This window comes from Periplaneta americana, chromosome 13 (assembly GCF_040183065.1).
Source record: "Periplaneta americana isolate PAMFEO1 chromosome 13, P.americana_PAMFEO1_priV1, whole genome shotgun sequence".
NCBI classification, from domain to species: domain Eukaryota; kingdom Metazoa; phylum Arthropoda; class Insecta; order Blattodea; family Blattidae; genus Periplaneta; species Periplaneta americana.
Window position 1 is genome coordinate 156,993,597 of NC_091129.1, and position 6,321 is coordinate 156,999,917.

At 35.7% G+C, this 6,321-nt stretch overlaps 1 non-coding gene across 1 annotated transcript; it reads right to left on the bottom strand.

The window, feature by feature from the left end:
- Positions 1–6,036: 6,036 nt before the first annotated feature.
- On the bottom strand, positions 6,037–6,108 carry TRNAC-GCA (transfer RNA cysteine (anticodon GCA)). The gene has a single exon. It is a non-coding gene; the product is annotated as a tRNA-Cys (tRNA).
- Between the last annotated feature and the right edge of the window lie 213 nt (positions 6,109–6,321).

Sequence of the window (6,321 nt, forward strand, 5' to 3'; positions counted from 1 at the left end):
CAGAAGTGCGGAAAAATGTGTGTGACTATGGACAACCTTCTTTCATTTGCTGTACATGGTGCAGGAAATATGTATGTTTTGTGTGTTTTTATGACATCATAATGAACCGGGTACAAAATGAAATGTAATAGCTGCTACAGAAATAGAACAGACGCCAGTGACACATCTTACCTTCCTACGTGAGCAGTATTTAATTGTTTATCCTTTACAATACAATGTTAGTTAATTAGTAATTTGTTTAAAACATGATGACGCGTTCAATACATTGAGAAATGTGATATAGGTATGTAAATAGATAACTGAGAGCAGTATTTAATTGTTTATCCTTTACAATACAATGTTAGTTAATTAGTAATTTGTTTAAAACAAGATGACGCGTTCAATACATTGAGAAATATGATATAGATATGTAAATAGATAACTGTGATCAATATATTAATCATTATTAAAGAAAAATATATGGAACCAGTTAAGATTCGAACTCAGGTTGCCTGGATAACAACTCAGCAACCAACCGTACGCTGTTACACAGTCTAATGCTTCCCTATTGAGCACCTAACGGAAGTATGTCACAAACAATAGCCAATATTTCCAAAACGAGGGGTCATTGGCCACCCATACCAGGTATGACTTTAAACAGTACGTCTTGTACTTTCATCTCACACAATCTTATTCCATTCGGTGATATACAGAGCGTGTCCTCTCCTTGTAAGTTTGCAGAGCCCGATGCGGTGACAGTGTACAGCGCTAGCAAACACACTGTACTGAAGATGTTCCTCCCACCTGTACAGCGAGTGGAAGATCATCTGCATGAACATGAATGGAATCTCGCCACAAGCAAACAGCTGGATCACGTTTCAACTCGAAATCTCTCGGGCGGAATTTTAATAACGTGGGCGGTGGAGTATTTGTAGTTGACAGATTTGTGTGAGGAGTTGTTGATCCACCTGTTCGACCCTAATTGTAACCATGGCGACCACGTCCCGGCTACAATGTTGAAAGTATTCTACTGCTTCCTACCCATAATTCTTACGAGCAAGTCGCCTGGCTAAGATAGCCATGTTGTGGCACTTATAAGGCAGTTCGCAGAATAACCTAGATCTTTGGAGGCCTGCTGTTGATATTAGACAACCCAGAATTTCATTATCTGTCAAAGCTAATTAAATAATCATCAGTGACTTCAGGACTTAGATCTTTTATTGACCTGTACCGTTTTCAAGATTACATTTCATTCATTTAGTGTTCTGCCCGAGGGCAGGTCTTTCACTGCAAACCCAGCTTTTCTATTTTATGCCTTCCTCTTTGTCTCCTCATATGATCCATATATATATATATATATATATATATATATATATATTAATGTCGTAGGACTCAGACAAGGTTGTAGCCTATCACCTAGTCTCTTCAACATATATCTAGATATCTTAATTAAAGAAGGGAAAATGTAGGTGAATCCAGGCATAAAGATTAGTAAAGATACACTTTTAAATGTTATAATGTTTGCCGATGATGTAACATTAATACAAGACAGTAAGGAAAAATTGCAATATGCCATTCACAAGCTACACCTACTTAAAATTATAATTTGAGCATATCAACTCACAAAACTAAAGTAATGGTCCACAGTGGTAAATTTCCAATTCGTACAAAAATAATAGTTGATAATAAGCCCATAGAACATGTATCTCATTTCGGTTATTTAGGTTGTAATATATTAGGTTAGGTTGTAGATAGAGATATTGACAACACACCCAATTGTAGAATTTAACTTGTGTATTCATCTGGGGAACAAAACTCCATTTGGACAAAAAAAAATTGTACATTATGCAACGAGCCTATAATGGTAGTAATTAAGATGCGAGTATTTTTGTTTATGAAACGAGCGCAAGCGAGTTTCATAATTTTCATACGAGCGTCTTAATTACCATTATAGGCAAGTTTCATACGATTTTTATGCTCAACCACATTTCTAACTTGAAATTATTCATAAGTATTCATGTTATGGTTATGTGAGGAGCGGAACTGACCTGAATTGTGAGATGTGCGCAGACGCGAACGTATTGATTTTTTCCGAGGCACGAATGTCATTGACCTTGATATAATCTAGAGAATAACATGAACATTAGTCTTGATATAACCTGGAAATTGATTTAGAATTGAAAAACGAGATTACAAATTGAATTTATTTGAATATTATTTACAATTAACGCTAATTATTATAGTAACATAACATAAACTTCTGCGACAGTATTGGATTTCCAGCCTCCGTGACTTTTCGCTAATTGTCTTTCGATTGCATATCCGAGAATAATCTATACTTGCGGTTTTATAATGGTACAATGGTGATTTCTCATTGGCTGAACAACTGAATTACAATGAATAGGTGTACTTTAATGAGGTGCATTAAAGGGCTGCTACCAGGTGTATAATTACCAAAGTTCGGCATGGTCGAGCATAAAAAAAAAACAAAAAAAAAAACGACAACCACCTTCACCCGAACACCATTGAATTGTTGCTTATTTGGATGTTGTGTCAGTTTTTTTTTTAAATAAGTGAAGCGTGTAGTGTCAGTGAAGTTATGGTTTACAGTGACAGTGAATAGATTCGATCAGTGAAAATTTATAGCGTCAATGAAATGTGTCATACTGCCAATGCAGTGAGGGAGATGAGAGTGATGTGAAAAAATATCAGTACGAATGTGCACGTCATATTTATGCATACATTATAGATGTGTTAGGTTGTAATGGAAAATTAGTTTCATTTATTAATTATGTTATTTTAACTATTAATATTAATTGCTATTGTTGTGTAAATAAATTACTACCGCCAGCGAGTGTTTGTCCATTTGCAGTGTAAATAAATGCATAGCCTACATAAACTGGTCATATTGTAGATGGCCTTACAAACGTTCCTCCTGAACTTGATATAAAATAATAATATCCTAAAGAAATTGCCAAAAACTAACAGCAGCATAGATGAAATTCCTAAGATCCTTACTAGGTGTCACTCGGAGAGAGAGGATACGAAATACAGACATACAAGAAAAACTGCAAGCACAAAATATAACTGAAGAATTCAGGAAGTATCAACAGGATTGGCTATATCATCTCTCAAGAATTCCAGACATCAGATTTCCCAAAATTACTTTCAATTTCAAACCTCATGGTCAACGAGACATGGGAAGTCCTAGACGATGTCGGATCCAATAAGATCATCTAGAATTCCATGGGAATAGGCCATAATAAGCTTAAATTCAGAATGTCGATAAGAAGAAGACATTATTCTATCGGGGTTCATTCTTGTTACATGTCGACAAGTATTTCAGTTGTTACTCTTGTAATACAAGTACAAGGCAACATAAACAAAATAAAGTCATTAGCATTAGTAGTTCTTTGTTGCTAGAACTATCTCTGTCAGTGAGTCCACAAACATTCAAATCGCATAAATATCTTATACAGAGTGATTGACGAGGATTTACCGTCCCTTATTGAGCTTATTTCCGAATACATTCTGAGCAAAAAATGTCATATATAAACATTTGTCCTAATCTCAATATTTTCAGAGTTACACTAATTTGAAATTGTTTGTAAAATATTATTATTCTTGAGTTTTAACGGTAAAATAATATTACAGATAAAGAATGAACTATTCAGGAGCATCATTTCTTTAATTAGCTAGTATTCTCAAGCTAAAAATGTGTTGTGAATTCCATAGTTGCTTCGTACAGATTTTTTTTTTTTCGATTTTTAACTACAAAATTACATTTTCTTACGCATTTATCACAACAATTGTTAAAAATCATACCAGTCTTGTAAATTATTCAATACTGTACATTAGGATGCATAATTAAATTGTAAAGAATCAAGTTCATAAAGTCGTATGATTTGTAACAATTTTTGTGATAAGTGCGTAAGAATGATGTCATTTTTAATTAAAACTTGAAAAAAAAAATCTGTACAAAGCAAGTGACAACTAATTTTTAGCTTCAGAACACTAGCCAATTAAAGAAATAATACATCTGAATAATTCATTCTCTATTTGTAATATTCTTTTGTGTGAGATCGTGCGTATTTGCTTGGTTTCCGCACAAAACTAATCCGCGGTAAGTCTAAAATTCCACATTCAGTATTCCCAACCTAACACACACAACAATTTCCCTCTTCTTACCGCTTAAGTGACATATTGATTTTACTGCTTTAGGCTTTTAACATATTATTTTTAGAGACGTTCAATATAGTAATAATTATAAATTGGAAACTTACCACTGCAATTTCACCTAAATTGCACTGTTAATCATTGTTTTTAAATATTTGCAAAAATTAAGTAAACTCTACAACTCCACTAAAGTTACTGCATTCGTGATGCATGTAACATTAAGGAAGCAGTTTGTTTTAAGTTCGCATTTATAGACTGGGGGGGGGGGGGGGTAGACAGACGTATATCACGGCCTGCTGGAGTATAGCAAACACAGAAAACATTTTAAAGCAAGAATGTTGAAGATATATAGATCTATTTTTGTTTTGCAAATTTGCCGTCATTGAACACAAACCAAGATGGGGATTTCATTGCAACTAATTATAAATTCCTCTTTCAGTTATGTAATAAACGATCTTCGCACAAAATAATGTACGATACACGAGCGGTATGTTTTCTTTCAATTCTCGGAAATTAAAAAAGCTCAACTACGTTTCGCTTTTTCAAACTTTTCCTCGAACATGAAAACTTCAACATACCGCTCTTTTAACGCATATTACTATTATCCTTAAAACTAAAGTAAAAAGGTATTTTACAAACAACTTCAAATTAGTGTAACTTTGAAAATATTGAGATTAGGACAAATGTTTCTATGACTTTTTTGCTCAGAATGTCTTCGGAAATAAGCTGCGTAAGTGACGTTAAATCCTCGTGAATCACCCTGTATATTATGTGGTACACATGCAATGTTACTGTTTTACATCGCGATATCAGTTATGTCTACACATTTTTCTTCTACCTGTGCCACTACTCAAATCACCATTCCTTTTGACATAGTCTATTCGGAATGTTCATTTCTGTCACACCTAATTTTCTACATTTTGCATCAGACAAAATTATGCTATATGCTGTTTTTTTATTCTACTCAAGAGCGTTTCCTAGGAAACATTATAAAATCTATGTACTGTAGACGTCTTAATTAAAAGAATTATCGTTAAAATAAGATCTGAGTTGCGACAGGATCGTTAAAGAAAGAAAAAGAACTTCTGCTTTAGAAAGTTTGGCTTTTTACATTGAAATCCATAGGATAATGAACACGGATTTTATTCTGTACGTCTGATAAAATGCTCAGCTTTCTCGCATTCCTTTGTATTAAATATGCTTGGCTGTAACTAAGAAACGGAAAGAGAGAAAAAAAAACAGTTGAAGTCTTGAGGGAGGCAGCAGACAAGATACGATTACGTAGTCATTTTCCTTTTGAATAATTTTGAGGAACTCTAGGCCACCCAGAAGTTTGATTGGGCTACGCCGTGGGGAGGAGTGGGGGTTACAAGTCAATACGTTTACGTGACTTGGTCGAAAGTTTTCCGTGGAATGTCTGTCAGGTCCTGTCCATTGTGTACTCTATACGTGCACATACTGCAGCAGACAAACGAGCAGCGGTTTGCTTTATAGGACCCGCGGTGACCCTCTAACCCAGACGGACGTGTAAATGGAAAATTAGATTCTTTTACGACACGTGGACGCGGGCTACAAGAACCAACAATACGATCTCGGAATGAAATACGAGGAGTCGATGTAGTTCTCACAATGGGGCGAATGGATTGCCGGCCTCCTGCCTACAAGTCTTATTTCGATCTTCTTGACCGGCGCTTTTAAGATTCTAGTATCTTCATCTATCATCACAATCATCATTATCATCATCGGTATCATGAATTACATGGTTTTACGTATCTCCATAAGTGCCATACCTCGCATTCAGCCAGAGAGCAATTCCCAATATACAATTTGGTTTAAAACTTAGGAATAAAGTGAAAGAGTAATGGAACGGAGAAAAATTCTCTCCGGCGCCGGGATTTGAACCCGGGTTTTCAGCTCTGCGTGCTGATGCTTTATCCACTAAGCCACACCGGATACCACCCCCGCGTCGGACAGAATCGTCTCAGATTAAGCTCCAACTCTTGGGTTCCCTCTAGTGGCCGCCCTCTGCACTACGTCATAGATGTCTATCAACGTAGGACCGAAGTCCACACATGTGCTGAGGTGCACTCGTTATGAGTGACTAGTTGGCCGGGATCCGACGGAATAAGCGCCGTCTTAAATCACGAAGTGATTTACGCATATCAT